The sequence below is a fragment of the Schistocerca serialis genome, chromosome 10, assembly GCF_023864345.2.
Source record: "Schistocerca serialis cubense isolate TAMUIC-IGC-003099 chromosome 10, iqSchSeri2.2, whole genome shotgun sequence".
NCBI classification, from domain to species: Eukaryota; Metazoa; Arthropoda; class Insecta; order Orthoptera; family Acrididae; genus Schistocerca; species Schistocerca serialis.
The window spans coordinates 5,564,046-5,588,611 of record NC_064647.1 but is presented as its reverse complement, the minus strand read 5'-3'; positions in this window follow the sequence as shown (position 1 = coordinate 5,588,611).

Below are 24,566 nucleotides of genomic sequence, written 5' to 3'. Positions count from 1 at the left end.
GAGGCCGATGTATTGAATCTCGACGCAATTTGAGTGTTCCATCGACATTACAAGGCCCTGAACCTTACAATTAACTATCAGTTTCGCGTCGGATTCGAAAATCTACTCACAGGAGAAGTTCATACGGTGCTCGAGACAGCAATATACCCCTTGGAGACAAATCGGCTGGAGGACGATGTATTGAATCTCGTCGCAATTTGAGTCTTCTATCGTCATTAGGAGGCGCTGAACGTTACAATTCACTATCATTTTTGCGTCGGATTCGAAAATCTAGACTCACAGGAGAAGGATCATATTGTGCCCGAGACAGCAATATCCCCTTGGAGACAAGTCGGCTGGAGGACGATGTATTGAATCTCGACGCAATTTGAGTGTTCCATCGTCATTACAAGGCCCTGAACGTTACAATTAACTATCATTTTTGCGTCAGATTCGAAAATCTAGACTCACAGGAGAACGACCATAAGGTGCCCGAGGCAGCAATAGACCCTTGGAGACAAGTCGGCTGGAGGACGATGTATTGGATCGCGACGCAATTTGAGTGTTCCATCGTCATTAGGAGGCGCTGAACGTTACAACTGACTATCATTTTTGCGTCGGATTCGAAAATCTAGACTCACAGGAGAAGGACCATGTGGTGCCCAGGCAGCGATATCCCCTTGGAGACAAGTCGGCTGGAGGCCGATGTATTGAATCTCGACGCAATTTTAGTGTTCCATCGTCATTACAAGGCCCTGAACCTTACAATTAACTATCAGTTTCGCGTCGGATTCGAAAATCTACTCACAGGAGAAGTTCATACGGTGCTCGAGTCAGCAATATACCCCTTTGAGACAAATCGGCTGGAGGACGATGTATTGAATCTCGACGCAATTTGAGTCTTCTATCGTCATTAGGAGGCGCTGAACGTTACAATTCACTATCATTTTTGCGTCGGATTCGAAAATCTAGACTCACAGGAGAAAGATCATATTGTGCCCGAGACAGCAATATCCCCTTGGTGGCAAGTCGGCTGGAAGCCGATGTATTGAATCTCGACGCAATTTGAGTGTTCCATCGTCATTAGAAGGCCCTGAACGTTACAATTAACTATCATTTTTGCGTCGGATTCGAAAATCTAGACTCACAGGAGAACGACCATAAGGTGCCCGAGGCTGCAATGGACCCTTGGAGACAAGTCGGCTGGAGGCCGATGAATTGGATCTCGACGCAATTTGAGTGTTCCATCGTCATTAGAAGGCCCTGAACGTTACAATTAACTATGATTTTTGGGTCGGATTCGAAAATCTAGACTCACAGGAGAACGACCATAAGGTGCCCGAGGCAGCAATAGACCCTTGGTGACAAGTCGGCTGAAGGCCGATGTGTTGACCTCGACGCAATTTGAGTGTTCCAACGTCATTAGAAGGCCCTGAACGTTACAATTAACTATCATTTTTGCGTCGGATACGAAAATCTAGACTCACAGGAGAACGACCATAGGGTGCCCGAGGCAGCAACAGACCCTTGGAGACAAGTCGGCTGGAGGCCGATGTATTGTACTCACAGGATAAGTTCATACGGTGCTCGAGACATCAATATACCCCTTGGAGACAAATCGGCTGGAGGACGATGTATTGAATCTCGACGCAATTTGAGTCTTCTATCGTCATTAGGAGGCGCTGAACGTTACAATTCACTATCATTTTTGCGTCGGATTCGAAAATCTAGACTCACAGGAGAAAGATCATATTGTGCTCGAGACAGCAATATCCCCTTGGAGGCAAGTCGGCTGGAAGCCGATGTATTGAATCTCGACGCAATTTGAGTGTTCCATCGTCATTAGAAGGCCCTGAACGTTACAATGAACTATCATTTTTGCGTCGGATTCGAAAATCTAGACTCACAGGAGAACGACAATAAGGTGCCCGAGGCAGCAATGGACCCTTGGAGACAAGTCGGCTGGAGGCCGATGTATTGGATCTCGACGCAATTTGAGTGTTCCATCGTCATTAGAAGGCCCTGAACGTTACAATTAACTATGAATTTTGCGTCGGATTCGAAAATCTAGACTCACAGGAGAACGACCATAAGGTGCCCGAGGCAGCAATAGACCCTTGGTGACAAGTCGGCTGGAGGCCCATGTATTGAATCTCGACGCAATTTGAGTTTTACATCGTCATTAGAAGGCCCTGAACGTTACAATTAACTATCATTTTTGCGTCGGATACGAAAATCTAGACTCACAGGAGAACGACCATAAGGTGCCCGAGGCAGCAATAGACCCTTGGAGACAAGTCGGCTGGAGGACGATGTATTGAATCTCGACGCAATTTGAGAGTTCCATCGTCATTAGGCGGCCCTGAACGTTACAATTAACTATCATTTTGGCGTCGGATTCGTAAATCTAGACTTACAAGAGAACGACCATAAAGTGCCCGAGGCAGCAATAGACCCTTGGAGACAAGTCGGCTGGAGGACGATGTATGGATCGCGACGCAATTTGAGTGTTCCATCGTCATTAGGAGGCCCTGAATGTTACAAATAACTATCAGTTTTTCGTCGGATTCGAAAATCTAGACTCACAGCAGACGAACCATTTGGTGCTCGAGGCAGCAATATCCCCTTTGAGACAAATCGGCTGGAGGACGATGTATTGAATGCCGACGCAATTTCAGTCTTCTATCGTCATTAGGAGGCGCTGAACGTTACAATTCACTATCATTTTTGCGTCGGATTCGAAAATCTAGACTCACAGGGGAAGGATCATATTGTGCCCGAGACAGCAATATCCGCTTGGAGACAAGTCGGCTGGAGGACGATTTATTGAATCTCGACGCAATTTGAGTGTTCCATCGTCATTAGAAGGCCCTGAACGTTACAATTAACTATCATTTTTGCGTCGGATTCGAAAATCTAGACTCACAGGAGAACGACCATAAGGTGCCCGAAGCAGCAATAGACCCTTAGAGACAAGTCGGCTGGAGGCAGATGTATTGAATCTCGACGCAATTTGAGTGTTCCATCAGCATTAGGAGGCCCTGAACGTTAAGATTAACTATCATTTTTGCGTCGGATTCGATAATCTAAACTCACAGGAGAACGACCATACGGTGCCCGAGGCAGCAACAGACCCTTGGAGACAAGTCGGCTGGAGGACGATCTATTGAATCTCGACGCAATTTGAGTGTTCCATCGTCATTACAAGGCCCTGAACGTTACAATTATCTACCATTTTTGCGTCGGATTCGAAAATCTAGACTCACAGCAGACGAACCATTTGGTGCCCGAGGCAGCAATATCCCCTTGGAGACAAATCGGCAGGAGGACGATGTATTGAATCCCGACGCAATTTTAGTCTTCTATCGTCATTAGGAGGCGCTGAACGTTACAATTCACTATCATTTTTGCGTCGGATACGAAAATCTAGACTCACAGGAGAACGACCATAAGGTGCCCGAGGCAGCAATAGACCCTTGGAGACAAGTCGGCTGGAGGCCGATGTATTGAATCTCGACGCAATTTGAGTCTTCTATCGTCATTAGAAGGCTCTGAACGTTACAATTAACTATCATTTTTGCGTCGGATTCGAAAATCTAGACTCACAGGAGAACGACCATAAGGTGCCCGAGGCAGCAATAGACCCTTGGAGACAAGACGGCTGGAGGCCGATGTATTGAATCTCGACGCAATTTGAGTGTTCCATCGGCATTAGGAGGCCCTGAACGTTAAAATTAACTATCATTTTTCCGTCGGATTCGATAATCTAAACTCACAGGAGAACGACCATACGGTGCCCGAGGCAGCAACAGACCCTTGGAGACAAGTCGGCTGGAGGACGATGTATTGAATCTCGACGCAATTTGAGTGTTCCATCGTCATTACAAGGCCCTGAACGTTACAATTAACTATCATTTTTGCGTCGGATTCGAAAATCTAGACTCACAGGAGAACCACCATAAGGTGCCCGAGGCAGCAATAGACCCTTGGAGACAAGTCGGCTGGAGGACGATGTATTGGATCGCGACGCAATTTGAGTCTTCTATCGTCATTAGGAGGCGCTGAACGTTACAATTCACTATCATTTTTGCGTCGGATTCGAAAATCTAGGCTCACAGGAGAAAGATCATATTGTGCCCGAGACAGCAATATCCCCTTGGAGACAAGTCGGCTGGAGGACGATGTATTGAATCTCGACGCAATTTGAGTGTTCCATCGTCATTAGAAGGCCCTGAACGTTACAATTAACTATGATTTTTGCGTCGGATTCGAAAATCTAGACTCACAGGAGAACGACCATAAGGTGCCCGAGGCAGCAATAGACCCTTGGAGACAAGTCGGCCGGAGGACGATGTATTGAATCTCGACGCAATTTGAGAGTTCCATCGTCATTAGGCGGCCCTGAACGTTACAATTAACTATCATTTTGGCGTCGGATTCGTAAATCTAGACTTACAAGAGAACGACCATAAAGTGCCCGAGGCAGCAATAACCCCTTGGAGACAAATCGGCTGGAGGACGATGTATTGAATGCCGACGCAATTTGAGTCTTCTATCGTCATTAGGAGGCGCTGAACGTTACAATTCACTATCATTTTTGCGTCGGATTCGAAAATCTAGACTCACAGGGGAAGGATCATATTGTGCCCGAGACAGCAATATCCCCTTGGAGACAAGTCGGCTGGAGGACGATGTATTGAATCTCGACGCAATTTGAGTGTTCCATCGTGATTAGAAGGCCCTGAACGTTACAATTAACTATGATTTTTGCGTCGGATTCGAAAATCTAGACTCACAGGAGAACGACCATAAGGTGCCCGAGGCAGCAATAGACCCTTGGAGACAAGTCGGCCGGAGGACGATGTATTGAATCTCGACGCAATTTGAGAGTTCCATCGTCATTAGGCGGCCCTGAACGTTACAATTAACTATCATTTTGGCGTCGGATTCGTAAATCTAGACTTACAAGAGAACGACCATAAAGTGCCCGAGGCAGCAATAACCCCTTGGAGACAAATCGGCTGGAGGACGATGTATTGAATGCCGACGCAATTTGAGTCTTCTATCGTCATTAGGAGGCGCTGAACGTTACAATTCACTATCATTTTTGCGTCGGATTCGAAAATCTAGACTCACAGGGGAAGGATCATATTGTGCCCGAGACAGCAATATCCCTTTGGAGACAAGTCGGCTGGAGGACGATTTATTGAATCTCGACGCAATATGAGTGTTCCATCGGCATTAGGAGGCCCTGAACGTTAAAAGTAACTATCATTTTTCCGTCGGATTCGATAATCTAAACTCACAGGAGAACGACCATAAGGTGCCCGAGGCAGCAATAGACCGTTGGAGACAAGTTGGCTGGAGGACGATGTATTGAATCTCGACGCAATTTGAGTGTTCCATCGTCATTACAAGGCCCTGAACGTTACAATTAACTATCATTTTTGCGTCGGATTCGAAAATCTAGACTCACAGGAGAACAACCATAAGGTGCCCGAGGCAGCAATAGACCCTTGGAGACAAGTCGGCTGGAGGACGATGTATTGGATCGCGACGCAATTTGAGTCTTCTATCGTCATTAGGAGGCGCTGAACGTTACAATTCACTATCATTTTTGCGTCGGATTCGAAAATCTAGGCTCACAGGAGAAAGATCATATTGTGCCCGAGACAGCAATATCCCCTTGGAGACAAGTCGGCTGGAGGACGATGTATTGAATCTCGACGCAATTTGAGTGTTCCATCGTCATTAGAAGGCCCTGAACGTTACAATTAACTATGATTTTTGCGTCGGATTCGAAAATCTAGACTCACAGGAGAACGACCATAAGGTGCCCGAGGCAGCAATAGACCCTTGGAGACAAGTCGGCCGGAGGACGATGTATTGAATCTCGACGCAATTTGGGAGTTCCATCGTCATTAGGCGGCCCTGAACGTTACAATTAACTATCATTTTGGCGTCGGATTCGTAAATCTAGACTTACAAGAGAACGACCATAAAGTGCCCGAGGCAGCAATATCCCCTTGGAGACAAATCGGCTGGAGGACGATGTATTGAATGCCGACGCAATTTGAGTCTTCTATCGTCATTAGGAGGCGCTGAACGTTACAATTCACTATCATTTTTGCGTCGGATTCGAAAATCTAGACTCACAGGGGAAGGATCATATTGTGCCCGAGACAGCAATATCCCTTTGGAGACAAGTCGGCTGGAGGACGATTTATTGAATCTCGACGCAATTTGAGTGTTCCATCGGCATTAGGAGGCCCTGAACGTTACAATTAACTATGATTTTTGCGTCGGATTCGATAATCTAAACTCACAGGAGAACGAACATAAGGTGCCCGAGGCAGCAATAGACCCTTGGAGACAAGTCGGCTGGAGGCCGATGTATTGGATCTCGACGCAATTTGAGTGTTCCATCGTCATTAGAAGGCCCTGAACGATACAATTAACTATCATTTTTGCGTCGGATTCGAAAATCTAGACTCACAGGAGAACGACCATAAGGTGCCCGAGGCAGCAATAGACCCTTGGTGACAAGTCGGCTGGAGACCGATGTATTGAATCTCGACGCAATTTGAGTGTTCCATCGTCATTAGAAGGCCCTGAACGTTACAATTAACTATCATTTTTGCGTCGGATACGAAAATCTAAACTCACAGGAGAACGACCATAAGGTGCCCGAGGCAGCAATAGACCCTTGGAGACAAGTCGGCTGGAGGACGATGTATTGGATCGCGACGCAATTTGAATCTTCTATCGTCATTAGGAGGCGCTGAACGTTACAATTCACTATCATTTTTGCGTCGGATTCGAAAATCTAGACTCACAGGAGAACGAAAATAAGGTGCCCGAGGCAGCAATAGACCCTTGGAGACAAGTCGGCTGGAGGCCGATGTATTGGATCTCGACGCAATTTGAGTGTTCCGTCGTCATTAGAAGGCCCTGAACGATACAATTAACTATCATTTTTGCGTCGGATTCGAAAATCTAGACTCACAGGAGAACGACCATAAGGTGCCCGAGGCAGCAATAGACCCTTGGTGACAAGTCGGCTGGAGGCCGATGTATTGAATCTCGACGCAATTTGAGTGTTCCATCGTCATTAGAAGGCCCTGAACGTTACAATTAACTATCATTTTTGCGTCGGATACGAAAATCTAAACTCACAGGAGAACGACCATAAGGTGCCCGAGGCAGCAATAGACCCTTGGAGACAAGTCGGCTGGAGGACGATGTATTGGATCGCGACGCAATTTGAGTCTTCTATCGTCATTAGGAGGCGCTGAACGTTACAATTCACTATCATTTTTGCGTCGGATTCGAAAATCTAGACTCACAGGAGAAGGACCATGTGGTGCCCGAGGCAGCGATATCCCCTTGGAGACAAGTCGGCTGGAGGCCGATGTATTGAATCTCGACGCAATTTGAGTGTTCCATTGTCATTACAAAGCCCTGAACCTTACAATTAACTATCAGTTTCGCGTCGGATTCGAAAATCTACTCACAGGAGAAGTTCATACGGTGCTCGAGACAGCAATATACCCCTTGGAGACAAATCGGCTGGAGGACGATGTATTGAATCTCGACGCAATTTGAGTCTTCTATCGTCATTAGAAGGCCCCGAACGTTACAATTCACTATCATTTTTGCGTCGGATTCGAAAATGTAGGCTCACAGGCGAAAGATCATATTGTGCCCGAGACAGCAATATCCCCTTGGAGACAAGTCGGCTGGAGGACGATGTATTGAATCTCGACGCAATTTGAGTGCTCCATCGTCATTAGAAGGCCCTGAACGTTACAATTAACTATCATTTTTGCGTCGGATTCGAAAATCTAGACTCACAGGAGAACGACCATAAGGTGGCCGAGGCAGCAATAGACCCTTGGTGACAAGTCGGCTGGAGGACGATGTATTGAATCTCGACGCAATTTGAGAGTTCCATCGTCATTAGGCGGCCCTGAACGTTACAATTAACTATCATTTTGGCGTCGGATTCGTAAATCTAGACTTACAAGAGAACGACCATATAGTGCCCGAGGCAGCATTAGACCCTTTGGAGTCAAGTCGGCTGGAGGACGATGTATTGGATCGCGACGCAATTTAAATGTTCCATCGTCATTAGGAGGCCCTGAATGTTACAATTAACTGTCAGTTTTTCGTCGGATTCGAAAATCTAGACTCACAGCAGACGAACCATTTGGTGCCCGAGGCAGCAATATCCCCTTGGATACAAATCGGCTGGAGGACGATGTATTGAATCCCGACGCAATTTGAGTGTTCTATCGTCATTAGGAGGCGCTGAACGTTACAATTCACTATCATTTTTGCGTCGGATTCGAAAATCTAGACTCACAGGAGAACGACCATAAGGTGCCCGAGGCAGCAATAGACCGTTGGAGACAAGTCGGCTGGAGACCGATGTATTGAATCTCGACGCAATTTGAGTGTTCCATTGTCATTACAAAGCCCTGAACTTTACAATTAACTATCAGTTTCGCGTCGGATTCGAAAATCTACTCACAGGAGAAGTTCATACGGTGCTCGAGACAGCAATATACCCCTTGGAGACAAATCGGCTGGAGGACGATGTATTGAATCTCGACGCAATTTGAGTCTTCTATCGTCATTAGGAGGCGCTGAACGTTACAATTCACTATCATTTTTGCGTCGGATTCGAAAATGTAGGCTCACAGGCGAAAGATCATATTGTGCCCGAGACAGCAATATCCCCTTGGAGACAAGTCGGCTGGAGGACGATGTATTGAATCTCGACGCAATTTGAGTGTTCCATCGTCATTAGAAGGCCCTGAACGTTACAATTAACTATGATTTTTGCGTCGGATTCGAAAATCTAGACTCACAGGAGAACGACCATAAGGTGCCCGAGGCAGCAATAGACCCTTGGAGACAAGTCGGCTGGAGGACGATGTATTGAATCTCGACGCAAAATGAGAGTTCCATCGTCATTAGGCGGCCCTGAACGTTATAATTAACTATCATTTTGGCGTCGGATTCGTAAATCTAGACTTACAAGAGAACGACCATAAGGTGCGCGAGGCAGCAATAGACCCTTGGAGACAAGTCGGCTGGAGGACGATGTATTGGATCGCGACGCAATTTGAGTGTTCCATCGTCATTAGGAGGCCCTGAATGTTACAATTAACTATCAGTTTTTCGTCGGATTCGAAAATCTAGACTCAAAGCAGACGAACCATTTGGTGCCCGAGGCAGCAATATCCCCTTGGAGACAAATCGGCTGGAGGACGATGTATTGAATGCCGACGCAATTTGAGTCTTCTATCGTCATTAGGAGGCGCTGAACGTTACAATTCACTATCATTTTTGCGTCGGATTCGAAAATCTAGACTCACAGGGGAACGATCATATTGTGCACGAGACAGCAATATCCCTTTGGAGACAAGTCGGCTGGGGGACGATTTATTGAATCTCGAAGCAATTTGAGTGCTCCATCGTCATTAGAAGGCCCTGAACGTTACAATTAACTATCATTTTTGCGTCGGATTTGAAAATCTAGACTCACAGGAGAACGACCATAAGGTGGCTGAGGCAGCAATAGACCCTTGGAGACAAGTCGGCTGGAGGACGATGTATTGAATCTCGACGCAATTTGAGAGTTCCATCGACATTAGGCAGCCCTGAACGTTACAATTAACTATCATTTTGGCGTCGGATTCGTAAATCTAGACTTACAACAGAACGACCATATAGTGCCCGAGGCAGCATTAGACCCTTGGAGACAAGTCGGCTGGAGGACGATGTATTGGATCGCGACGCAATTTAAATGTTCCATCGTCATTAGGAGGCCCTGAATGTTACAATTAACTATCAGTTTTTCGTCGGATTCGAAAATCTAGACTCACAGCAGACGAACCATTTGGTGCCCGAGGCAGCAATATCCCCTTGGAGACAAATCGGCTGGAGGACGATGTATTGAATCCCGACGCAATTTGAGTGTCCTATCGTCATTAGGAGGCGCTGAACGTTACAATTCACTATCATTTTTGCGTCGGATTCGAAAATCTAGACTCACAGGAGAACGACCACAAGGTGCCCGAGGCAGCAATAGACCCTTGGAGACAAGTCGGCTGGAGGCCGATGTATTGAATCTCGACGCAATTTTAGTGTTCCATCGGCATTAGGAGGCCCTGAACGTTACAATTAACTATCATTTTTGCGTCGGATTCGATAATCTAAACTCACAGGAGAACGAACATAAGGTGCCCGAGGCAGCAATAGACCCTTGGAGACAAGTCGGCTGGAGGCCGATGTATTGAAACTCGACGCAATTTGAGAGTTCAATCATCATTAGGCGGTCCTGAACGTTACAATTAACTATCATTTTGGCGTCGGATTCGATAATCTAAACTCACAGGGGAACGACCATAAAGTGCCCGCGGCAGCATTAGACCCTTGGAGACAAGTCGGCTGGAGGACGATGTATTGGATCGCGACGCAATTTGAGTGTTCCATCGTCATTAGGAGGCCCTGAATGTTACAATTAACTATCAGTTTTTCGTCGGATTCGAAAATCTAAACTCACAGGAGAACGACCATAAGGTGCCCGAGGCAGCAATAGACCGTTGGAGACAAGTCTGCTGGAGGCCGATGTATTGAATCTCGACGCAATTTGAGTGTTCCATCGTCATTACAAGGCCCTGAACCTTACAATTAACTATCAGTTTCGCGTCGGATTCGAAAATCTACTCACAGGAGAAGTTCATACGGTGCTCGAGACAGCAATATACCCCTTGGAGACAAATCGGCAGGAGGACGATGTATTGAATCTCGACGCAATTTGAGTCTTCTATCGTCATTAGGAGGCGCTGAACGTAACAATTCACTATCATTTTTGCGTCGGATTCGAAAATCTAGACTCACAGGAGAAAGATCATATTGTGCCCGAGACAGCAATATCCCCTTGGAGACAAGTCGGCTGGAGGACGATGTATTGAATCTCGACGCAATTCGAGTTTTCCATCGTCATTAGAAGGCCCTGAACGTTACAATTAACTATGATTTTTGCGTCGGATTCGAAAATCTAGAATCACAGGAGGACGACCATAAGGTGCCCGAGGCAGCAATAGACCCTTGGAGACAAGTCGGCTGGAGGCCGATGTATTGGATCTCGACGCAATTTGAGTGTTCCATCGTCATTAGAAGGCTCTGAACGATACAATTAACTATCATTTTTGCGCCGGATTCGAAAATCTAGACTCACAGCAGACGAACCATTTGGTGCACGAGGCAGCAATATCCCCTTGGAGACAAATCGGCTGGAGGACGATGTATTGAATGCCGACGCAATTTGAGTCTTCTATCGTCATTAGGAGGCGCTGAACGTTACAATTCACTATCAGTTTTGCGTCGGATTCGAAAATCTAGACTCACAGGAGAAGGATCATATTGTGCCCGAGACAGCACTATCCCCTTGGAGACAAGTCGGCTGGAGGACGATGTATTGAATATCGACGCAATTTGAGTGTTCCATCGTCATTAGAAGGCCCTGAGCGTTACAATTAACTATCATTTTGGCGTCGAATTCGATAATCTAAACTCACAGGGGAACGACCATAAAGTGCCCGCGGCAGCATTAGACCCTTGGAGACAAGTCGGCTGGAGGACGATGTATTGGATCGCGACGCAATTTGAGTGTTCCATCGTCATTAGGAGGCCCTGAATGTTACAATTAACTATCAGTTTTTCGTCGGATTCGAAAATCTAAACTCACAGGAAAACGACCATAAGGTGCCCGAGGAAGCAATAGACCCTTGGAGACAAGTCGGCTGGAGGACGATGTATTGGATCGCGACGCAATTTGAGTCTTCTATCGTCATTAGGAGGCGCTGAACGTTACAATTCACTACCATTTTTGCGTCGGATTCGAAAATCTAGACTCACAGGAGAAGGACCATGTGGTGCCCGAGGCAGCGATATCCCCTTGGAGACAAGTCGGCTGGAGGCCGATGTATTGAATCTCGACGCAATTTGAGTGTTCCATTGTCATTACAAAGCCCTGAACCTTACAATTAACTATCAGTTTCGCGTCGGATTCGAAAATCTACTCACAGGAGAAGTTCATAAGGTGCTCGAGACAGCAATATACCCCTTGGAGACAAATCGCCTGGAGGACGATGTATTGAATCTCGACGCAATTTGAGTCTTCTATCGTCATTAGAAGGCCCCGAACGTTACAATTCACTATCATTTTTGCGTCGGATTCGAAAATGTAGGCTCACAGGCGAAAGATCATATTGTGCCCGAGACAGCAACACCCCTTGGAGACAAGTCGGCTGGAGGAAGATGTAATGAATCTCGACGCAATTTGAGTGCTCCATCGTCATTAGAAGGCCCTGAACGTTACAATTAACTATCATTTTTGCGTCGGATTCGAAAATCTAGACTCACAGGAGAACGACCATAAGGTGGCCGAGGCAGCAATAGACCCTTGGAGACAAGTCGGCTGGAGGACGATGTATTGAATCTCGACGCAATTTGAGAGTTCCATCGTCATTAGGCGGCCCTGAACGTTACAATTAACTATCATTTTGGCGTCGGATTCGTAAATCTATACTTACAAGAGAACGACCATATAGTGCCCGAGGCAGCATTAGACCCTTTGGAGTCAAGTCGGCTGGAGGACGATGTATTGGATCGCGACGCAATTTAAATGTTCCATCGTCATTAGGAGGCCCTGAATGTTACAATTAACTATCAGTTTTTCGTCGGATTCGAAAATCTAGACTCACAGCAGACGAACCATTTGGTGCCCGAGGCAGCAATATCCCCTTGGATACAAATCGGCTGGAGGACGATGTATTGAATCCCGACGCAATTTGAGTCTTCTATCGTCATTAGGAGGCGCTGAACGTTACAATTCACTATAATTTTTGCGTCGGATTCGAAAATCTAGACTCACAGGAGAACGACCATAAGGTGCCCGAGGCAGCAATAGACCGTTGGAGACAAGTCGGCTGGAGGACGATGTATTGAATCTCGAAGCAATTTGAGTGCTCCATCGTCATTAGAAGGCCCTGAACGTTACAATTAACTATCATTTTTGCGTCGGATTTGAAAATCTAGACTCACAGGAGAACGACCATAAGGTGGCTGAGGCAGCAATAGACCCTTGGAGACAAGTCGGCTGGAGGACGATGTATTGAATCTCGACGCAATTTGAGAGTTCCATCGACTTTAGGCAGCCCTGAACGTTACAATTAACTATCATTTTGGCGTCGGATTCGTAAATCTAGACTTACAACAGAACGACCATATAGTGCCCGAGGCAGCATTAGACCCTTGGAGACAAGTCGGCTGGAGGACGATGTATTGGATCGCGACGCAATTTAAATGTTCCATCGTCATTAGGAGGCCCTGAATGTTACAATTAACTATCAGTTTTTCGTCGGATTCGAAAATCTAGACTCACAGCAGACGAACCATTTGGTGCCCGAGGCAGCAATATCCCCTTGGAGACAAATCGGCTGGAGGACGATGTATTGAATCCCGACGCAATTTGAGTGTCCTATCGTCATTAGGAGGCGCTGAACGTTACAATTCACTATCATTTTTGCGTCGGATTCGAAAATCTAGACTCACAGGAGAACGACCACAAGGTGCCCGAGGCAGCAATAGACCCTTGGAGACAAGTCGGCTGGAGGCCGATGTATTGAATCTCGACGCAATTTTAGTGTTCCATCGGCATTAGGAGGCCCTGAACGTTACAATTAACTATCATTTTTGCGTCGGATTCGATAATCTAAACTCACAGGAGAACGAACATAAGGTGCCCGAGGCAGCAATAGACCCTTGGAGACAAGTCGGCTGGAGGCCGATGTATTGAAACTCGACGCAATTTGAGAGTTCAATCATCATTAGGCGGTCCTGAACGTTACAATTAACTATCATTTTGGCGTCGGATTCGATAATCTAAACTCACAGGGGAACGACCATAAAGTGCCCGCGGCAGCATTAGACCCTTGGAGACAAGTCGGCTGGAGGACGATGTATTGGATCGCGACGCAATTTGAGTGTTCCATCGTCATTAGGAGGCCCTGAATGTTACAATTAACTATCAGTTTTTCGTCGGATTCGAAAATCTAAACTCACAGGAGAACGACCATAAGGTGCCCGAGGCAGCAATAGACCGTTGGAGACAAGTCTGCTGGAGGCCGATGTATTGAATCTCGACGCAATTTGAGTGTTCCATCGTCATTACAAGGCCCTGAACCTTACAATTAACTATCAGTTTCGCGTCGGATTCGAAAATCTACTCACAGGAGAAGTTCATACGGTGCTCGAGACAGCAATATACCCCTTGGAGACAAATCGGCTGGAGGACGATGTATTGAATCTCGACGCAATTTGAGTCTTCTATCGTCATTAGGAGGCGCTGAACGTAACAATTCACTATCATTTTTGCGTCGGATTCGAAAATCTAGACTCACAGGAGAAAGATCATATTGTGCCCGAGACAGCAATATCCCCTTGGAGACAAGTCGGCTGGAGGACGATGTATTGAATCTCGACGCAATTCGAGTTTTCCATCGTCATTAGAAGGCCCTGAACGTTACAATTAACTATGATTTTTGCGTCGGATTCGAAAATCTAGAATCACAGGAGAACGACCATAAGGTGCCCGAGGCAGCAATAGACCCTTGGAGACAAGTCGGCTGGAGGCCGATGTATTGGATCTCGACCCAATTTGAGTGTTCCATCGTCATTAGAAGGCTCTGAACGATACAATTAACTATCATTTTTGCGCCGGATTCGAAAATCTAGACTCACAGCAGACGAACCATTTGGTGCACGAGGCAGCAATATCCCCTTGGAGACAAATCGGCTGGAGGACGATGTATTGAATGCCGACGCAATTTGAGTCTTCTATCGTCATTAGGAGGCGCTGAACGTTACAATTCACTATCAGTTTTGCGTCGGATTCGAAAATCTAGACTCACAGGAGAAGGATCATATTGTGCCCGAGACAGCACTATCCCCTTGGAGACAAGTCGGCTGGAGGACGATGTATTGAATATCGACGCAATTTGAGTGTTCCATCGTCATTAGAAGGCCCTGAGCGTTACAATTAACTATCATTTTGGCGTCGAATTCGATAATCTAAACTCACAGGGGAACGACCATAAAGTGCCCGCGGCAGCATTAGACCCTTGGAGACAAGTCGGCTGGAGGACGATGTATTGGATCGCGACGCAATTTGAGTGTTCCATCGTCATTAGGAGGCCCTGAATGTTACAATTAACTATCAGTTTTTCGTCGGATTCGAAAATCTAAACTCACAGGAAAACGACCATAAGGTGCCCGAGGAAGCAATAGACCCTTGGAGACAAGTCGGCTGGAGGACGATGTATTGGATCGCGACGCAATTTGAGTCTTCTATCGTCATTAGGAGGCGCTGAACGTTACAATTCACTATCATTTTTGCGTCGGATTCGAAAATCTAGACTCACAGGAGAAGGACCATGTGGTGCCCGAGGCAGCGATATCCCCTTGGAGACAAGTCGGCTGGAGGCCGATGTATTGAATCTCGACGCAATTTGAGTGTTGCATTGTCATTACAAAGCCCTGAACCTTACAATTAACTATCAGTTTCGCGTCGGATTCGAAAATCTACTCACAGGAGAAGTTCATAAGGTGCTCGAGACAGCAATATACCCCTTGGAGACAAATCGCCTGGAGGACGATGTATTGAATCTCGACGCAATTTGAGTCTTCTATCGTCATTAGAAGGCCCCGAACGTTACAATTCACTATCATTTTTGCGTCGGATTCGAAAATGTAGGCTCACAGGCGAAAGATCATATTGTGCCCGAGACAGCAATATCCCCTTGGAGACAAGTCGGCTGGAGGACGATGTAATGAATCTCGACGCAATTTGAGTGCTCCATCGTCATTAGAAGGCCCTGAACGTTACAATTAACTATCATTTTTGCGTCGGATTCGAAAATCTAGACTCACAGGAGAACGACCATAAGGTGGCCGAGGCAGCAATAGACCCTTGGAGACAAGTCGGCTGGAGGACGATGTATTGAATCTCGACGCAATTTGAGAGTTCCATCGTCATTAGGCGGCCCTGAACGTTACAATTAACTATCATTTTGGCGTCGGATTCGTAAATCTATACTTACAAGAGAACGACCATATAGTGCCCGAGGCAGCATTAGACCTTTTGGAGTCAAGTCGGCTGGAGGACGATGTATTGGATCGCGACGCAATTTAAATGTTCCATCGTCATTAGGAGGCCCTGAATGTTACAATTAACTATCAGTTTTTCGTCGGATTCGAAAATCTAGACTCACAGCAGACGAACCATTTGGTGCCCGAGGCAGCAATATCCCCTTGGATACAAATCGGCTGGAGGACGATGTATTGAATCCCGACGCAATTTGAGTCTTCTATCGTCATTAGGAGGCGCTGAACGTTACAATTCACTATCATTTTTGCGTCGGATTCGAAAATCTAGACTCACAGTAGAACGACCATAAGGTGCCCGAGGCAGCAATAGACCGTTGGAGACAAGTCGGCTGGAGGACGATGTATTGAATCTCGACGCAATTTGAGTGTTCCATCGTCATTACAAGGCCCTGAACCTTACAATTAGCTATCAGTTTCGCGTCGGATTCGAAAATCTACTCACAGGAGAAGTTCATACGGTGCTCGAGACAGCAATATACCCCTTGGAGACAAATCGGCTGGAGGACGATGTATTAAATCTCGACGCAATTTGAGTCTTCTATCGTCATTAGGAGGCGCTGAACGTTACAATTCACTATCATTTTTGCGTCGGATTCGAAAATGTAGGCTCACAGGCGAAAGATCATATTGTGCCCGAGACAGCAATATCCCCTTGGAGACAAGTCGGCTGGAGGACGATGTATTGAATCTCGACGCAATTTGAGTGTTCCATCGTCATTAGAAGGCCCTGAACGTTACAATTAACTATGATTTTTGCGTCGGATTCGAAAATCTAGACTCACAGGAGAACGACCATAAGGTGCCCGAGGCAGCAATAGACCCTTGGAGACAAGTCGGCTGGAGGCCGATGTATTGGATCTCGACGCAATTTGAGTGTTCCATCGTCATTAGAAGGCCCTGAACGATACAATTAACTATCATTTTTGCGCCGGATTCGAAAATCTAGACTCACAGCAGACGAACCATTTGGTGCACGAGGCAGCAATATCCCCTTGGAGACAAATCGGCTGGAGGACGATGTATTGAATGCCGACGCAATTTGAGTCTTCTATCGTCATTAGGAGGCGCTGAACGTTACAATTCACTATCAGTTTTGCGTCGGATTCGAAAATCTAGATTCACAGGAGAAGGATCATATTGTGCCCGAGACAGCACTATCCCCTTGGAGACAAGTCGGCTGGAGGACGATGTATTGAATATCGACGCAATTTGAGTGTTCCATCGTCATTAGAAGGCCCTGAGCGTTACAATTAACTATCATTTTGGCGTCGGATTCGATAATCTAAACTCACAGGGGAACGACCATAAAGTGCCCGCGGCAGCATTAGACCCTTGGAGACAAGTCGGCTGGAGGACGATGTATTGGATCGCGACGCAATTTGAGTGTTCCATCGTCATTAGGAGGCCCTGAATGTTACAATTCACTATCATTTTTGCGTCGGATTCGAAAATCTAGACTCACAGGAGAAGGACCATGTGGTGCCCGAGGCAGCGATATCCCCTTGGAGACAAGTCGGCTGGAGGACGATGTAATGAATCTCGACGCAATTTGAGTGTTCCATCGTCATTAGAAGGCTCTGAACGATACAATTAACTATCATTTTTGCGCCGGATTCGAAAATCTAGACTCACAGCAGACGAACCATTTGGTGCACGAGGCAGCAATATCCCCTTGGAGACAAATCGGCTGGAGGACGATGTATTGAATGCCGACGCAATTTGAGTCTTCTATCGTCATTAGGAGGCGCTGAACGTTACAATTCACTATCAGTTTTGCGTCGGATTCGAAAATCTAGACTCACAGGAGAAGGATCATATTGTGCCCGAGACAGCACTATCCCCTTGGAGACAAGTCGGCTGGAGGACGATGTATTGAATATCGACGCAATTTGAGTGTTCCATCGTCATTAGAAGGCCCTGAGCGTTACAATTAACTATCATTTTGGCGTCGAATTCGATAATCTAAACTCACAGGGGAACGACCATAAAGTGCCCGCGGCAGCATTAGACCCTTGGAGACAAGTCGGCTGGAGGACGATGTATTGGATCGCGACGCAATTTGAGTGTTCCATCGTCATTAGGAGGCCCTGAATGTTACAATTAACTATCAGTTTTTCGTCGGATTCGAAAATCTAAACTCACAGGAAAACGACCATAAGGTGCCCGAGGAAGCAATAGACCCTTGGAGACAAGTCGGCTGGAGGACGATGTATTGGATCGCGACGCAATTTGAGTCTTCTATCGTCATTAGGAGGCGCTGAACGTTACAATTCACTATCATTTTTGCGTCGGATTCGAAAATCTAGACTCACAGGAGAAGGACCATGTGGTGCCCGAGGCAGCGATATCCCCTTGGAGACAAGTCGGCTGGAGGCCGATGTATTGAATCTCGACGCAATTTGAGTGTTGCATTGTCATTACAAAGCCCTGAACCTTACAATTAACTATCAGTTTCGCGTCGGATTCGAAAATCTACTCACAGGAGAAGTTCATAAGGTGCTCGAGACAGCAATATACCCCTTGGAGACAAATCGCCTGGAGGACGATGTATTGAATCTCGACGCAATTTGAGTCTTCTATCGTCATTAGAAGGCCCCGAACGTTACAATTCACTATCATTTTTGCGTCGGATTCGAAAATGTAGGCTCACAGGCGAAAGATCATATTGTGCCCGAGACAGCAATATCCCCTTGGAGACAAGTCGGCTGGAGGACGATGTAATGAATCTCGACGCAATTTGAGTGCTCCATCGTCATTAGAAGGCCCTGAACGTTACAATTAACTATCATTTTTGCGTCGGATTCGAAAATCTAGACTCACAGGAGAACGACCATAAGGTGGCCGAGGCAGCAATAGACCCTTGGAGACAAGTCGGCTGGAGGACGATGTATTGAATCTCGACGCAATTTGAGAGTTCCATCGTCATTAGGCGGCCCTGAACGTTACAATTAACTATCATTTTGGCGTCGGATTCGTAAATCTATACTTACAAGAGAACGACCATATAGTGCCCGAGGCAGCATTAGACCTTTTGGAGTCAAGTCGGCTGGAGGACGATGTATTGGATCGCGACGCAATTTAAATGTTCCATCGTCATTAGGAGGCCCTGAATGTTACAATTAACTATCAGTTTTTCGTCGGATTCGAAAATCTAGACTCACAGCAGACGAACCATTTGGTGCCCGAGGCAGCAATATCCCCTTGGATACAAATCGGCTGGAGGACGATGTATTGAATCCCGACGCAATTTGAGTCTTCTATCGTCATTAGGAGGCGCTGAACGTTACAATTCACTATCATTTTTGCGTCGGATTCGAAAATCTAGACTCACAGTAGAACGACCATAAGGTGCCCGAGGCAGCAATAGACCGTTGGAGACAAGTCGGCTGGAGGACGATGTATTGAATCTCGACGCAATTTGAGTGTTCCATCGTCATTACAAGGCCCTGAACCTTACAATTAGCTATCAGTTTCGCGTCGGATTCGAAAATCTACTCACAGGAGAAGTTCATACGGTGCTCGAGACAGCAATATACCCCTTGGAGACAAATCGGCTGGAGGACGATGTATTAAATCTCGACGCAATTTGAGTCTTCTATCGTCATTAGGAGGCGCTGAACGTTACAATTCACTATCATTTTTGCGTCGGATTCGAAAATGTAGGCTCACAGGCGAAAGATCATATTGTGCCCGAGACAGCAATATCCCCTTGGAGACAAGTCGGCTGGAGGACGATGTATTGAATCTCGACGCAATTTGAGTGTTCCATCGTCATTAGAAGGCCCTGAACGTTACAATTAACTATGATTTTTGCGTCGGATTCGAAAATCTAGACTCACAGGAGAACGACCATAAGGTGCCCGAGGCAGCAATAGACCCTTGGAGACAAGTCGGCTGGAGGCCGATGTATTGGATCTCGACGCAATTTGAGTGTTCCATCGTCATTAGAAGGCCCTGAACGATACAATTAACTATCATTTTTGCGCCGGATTCGAAAATCTAGACTCACAGCAGACGAACCATTTGGTGCACGAGGCAGCAATATCCCCTTGGAGACAAATCGGCTGGAGGACGATGTATTGAATGCCGACGCAATTTGAGTCTTCTATCGTCATTAGGAGGCGCTGAACGTTACAATTCACTATCAGTTTTGCGTCGGATTCGAAAATCTAGATTCACAGGAGAAGGATCATATTGTGCCCGAGACAGCACTATCCCCTTGGAGACAAGTCGGCTGGAGGACGATGTATTGAATATCGACGCAATTTGAGTGTTCCATCGTCATTAGAAGGCCCTGAGCGTTACAATTAACTATCATTTTGGCGTCGGATTCGATAATCTAAACTCACAGGGGAACGACCATAAAGTGCCCGCGGCAGCATTAGACCCTTGGAGACAAGTCGGCTGGAGGACGATGTATTGGATCGCGACGCAATTTGAGTGTTCCATCGTCATTAGGAGGCCCTGAATGTTACAATTCACTATCATTTTTGCGTCGGATTCGAAAATCTAGACTCACAGGAGAAGGACCATGTGGTGCCCGAGGCAGCGATATCCCCTTGGAGACAAGTCGGCTGGAGGCCGATGTATTGAATCTCGACGCAATTTGAGTGTTCCATTGTCATTACAAAGCCCAGAACCTTACAATTAACTATCAGTATCGCGTCGGATTCGAAAATCTACTCACAGGAGAAGTTCATACGGTGCTCGAGACAGCAATATACCCCTTGGAGACAAATCGGCTGGAGGACGATGTATTGAATCTCGACGCAATTTGAGTCTTCTATCGTCATTAGAAGGCCCCGAACGTTACAATTCACTATCATTTTTGCGTCGGATTCGAAAATGTAGGCTCACAGGCGAAAGATCATATTGTGCCCGAGACAGCAATATCCCCTTGGAGACAAGTCGGCTGGAGGACGATGTATTGAATCTCGACGCAATTTGAGTGTTCCATCGTCATTAGAAGGCCCTGAACGTTACAATTAACTATGATTTTTGCGTCGGATTCGAAAATCTAGACTCACAGGAGAACGACCATAAGGTGCCCGAGGCAGCAATAGACCCTTGGAGACAAGTCGGCTGGAGGACGATGTATTGAATCTCGACGCAATTTGAGAGTTCCATCGTCATTAGGCGGCCCTGAACGTTATAATTAACTATCATTTTGGCGTCGGATTCGTAAATCTAGACTCACAGGAGAACGACCATAAGGTGCCCGAGGCAGCATTAGACCCTTTGGAGTCAAGTCGGCTGGAGGACGATGTATTGGATCGCGACGCAATTTATATGTTCCATCGTCATTAGGAGGCCCTGAATGTTACAATTAAGTATCAGTTTTTCGTCGGATTCGAAAATCTAGACTCACAGCAGACGAACCATTTGGTGCCCGAGGCAGCAATATCCCCTTGGATACAAAACGGCTGGAGGACGATGTATTGAATCCCGACGCCATTTGAGTGTTCTATCGTCATTAGGAGGCGCTGAACGTTACAATTCACTATCATTTTAAGTCGGATTCGAAAATCTGGACTCACAGGAGAACGACCATAAGGTGCCCGAGGCAGCATTAGACCGTTGGAGACAAGTCGGCTGGAGGCCGATGTATTGAATCTCGACGCAATTTGAGTGTTCCATCGTCATTACAAGGCCCTGAACCTTACAATTAACTATCAGTTTCGCGTCGGATTCGAAAATCTACTCACAGGAGAAGTTCATACGGTGCTCGAGACAGCAATATACCCCTTGGAGACAAATCGGCTGGAGGACGATGTATTGAATCTCGGCGCAATTTGAGTCTTCTATCGTCATTAGGAGGCGCTGAACGTTACAATTCACTATCATTTTTGCGTCGGATTCGAAAATGTAGGCTCACAGGCGAAAGATCATATTGTGCCCGAGACAGCAATATCCCCTTGGAGACAAGTCGGCTGGAGGACGATGTATTGAATCTCGACGCATTTTGAGTGTTCCATCGTCATTAGAAGGCCCTGAACGTTACAATTAACTATGATTTTTGCGTCGGATTCGAAAATCTAGACTCACAGGAGAACGACCATAAGGTGCCCGAGGCAGCAATAGACCCTTGGAGACAAGTCGGCTGGAGGACGATGTATTGAATCTCGACGCAATTTGAGAGTTCCATCGTCATTAGGCGGCCCTGAACGTTATAATTAACTATCATTTTGGCGTCGGATTCGTAAATCTAGACTTACAAGAGAACGACCATAAGGTGCCCGAGGCAGCAATAGACCCTTGGAGACAAGTCGGCTGGAGGACGATGTATTGGATCGCGACGCAATTTGAGTGTTCCATCGTCATTAGGAGGCCCTGAATGTGACAATTAACTATCAGTTTTTCGTCGGATTCGAAAATCTAGACTCAAAGCAGACGAACCATTTGGCGCCCGAGGCAGCAATATCCCCTTGGAGACAAATCGGCTGGAGGACGATGTATTGAATGCCGACGCAATTTGAGTCTTCTATCGTCATTAGGAGGCGCTGAACGTTACAATTCACTATCATTTTAGCGTCGGATTCGAAAATCTAGACTCACAGGGGAAGGATCATATTGTGCACGAGACAGCAATATCCCTTTGGAGACAAGTCGGCTGGGGGACGATTTATTGAATCTCGAAGCAATTTGAGTGCTCCATCGTCATTAGAAGGCCCTGAACGTTACAATTAACTATCATTTTTGCGTCGGATTCGAAAATTTAGACTCACAGGAGAACGACCATAAGGTGGCCGAGGCAGCAATAGACCCTTGGAGACAAGTCGGCTGGAGGACGATGTATTGAATCTCGACGCAATTTGAGAGTTCCATCGACATTAGGCGGCCCTGAACGTTACAATTAACTATCATTTTGGCGTCGGATTCGTAAATCTAGACTTACAACAGAACGACCATGTAGTGCCCGAGGCAGCATTAGACCCTTGGAGACAAGTCGGCTGGAGGACGATGTATTGGATCGCGACGCAATTTAAATGTTCCATCGTCATTAGGAGGCCCTGAATGTTACAATTAACTATCAGTTTTTCGTCGGATTCGAAAATCTAGACTCACAGCAGACGAACCATTTGGTGCCCGAGGCAGCAATATCCCCTTGGAGACAAATCGGCTGGAGGACGATGTATTGAATCCCGACGCAATTTGAGTGTCCTATCGTCATTAGGAGGCGCTGAACGTTACAATTCACTATCATTTTTGCGTCGGATTCGAAAATCTAGACTCACAGGAGAACGACCACAAGGTGCCCGAGGCAGCAATAGACCCTTGGAGACAAGTCGGCTGGAGGCCGATGTATTGAATCTCGACGCAATTTTAGTGTTCCATCGGCATTAGGAGGCCCTGAACGTTACAATTAACTATCATTTTTGCGTCGGATTCGATAATCTAAACCCACAGGAGAACGAACATAAGGTGCCCGAGGCAGCAATAGACCCTTGGAGACAAGTCGGCTGGAGGACGATGTTTTGGATCGCGACGCAATTTGAGAAGGCTCAAACTGCGTCGGGATTCAATACATCGTCCTCCAGCCGATTTGTCTCCAAGGGGATATTGCTGTCTCGGGCACAATGTGATCCTTCTCCTGTGAGTCTAGATTTTCGAATCCGACGCAAAAATGATAGTGAATTGTAACGTTCAGCGCCTCCTAATGACGATAGAAGACTCAAATTGCGTCGGGCTTCAATACATCGTCCTCCAGCCGATTTGTCTCCAAGGGGATATTGCTGCCTCGGGCACCAGATGGTTCGTCTGCTGTGAGTCTAGATTTTCGAATCCGACGAAAAACTGATAGTTAATTGTAACATTCAGGGCGTCCTAATGACGATGGAACACTCAAATTGCGTCGCGATCCAATACATCGTCCTCCAGCCGACGGGTTTCCAAGGGGATATAGGTGTCTCGGGCACCACATGGTCCTTCTCCTGTGAGTCTAGATTTTGGAATCCGACGCAAAAATGATAGTGAATTGTAACGTTCAGCGCCTCCTAATGACGATAGAAGACTCAAATTGCGTCGCGATCCAATACATCGTCCTCCAGCCGACTTGTCTCCAAGGGTCTAATGCTGCCTCGGGCACTTTATGGTCGTTCTCCTGCGAGTCTAGATTGTCGAATCCGACGCAAAAATGATAGTTAATTGTAACGTTCAGGGCCTTGTAATGACGATGGAACACTCAAATTGCGTCGAGATTCAATACATCGTCCTCCAGCCGACTTGTCTCCAAGGATCTGAGGCTGCCTCAGGCACCGTATGGTCGTTCTCCTGTGAGTTTAGATTATCGAATCCGACGCAAATATGATCATTAATTTTAACGTTCAGGGCCTCCTAATGCCGAT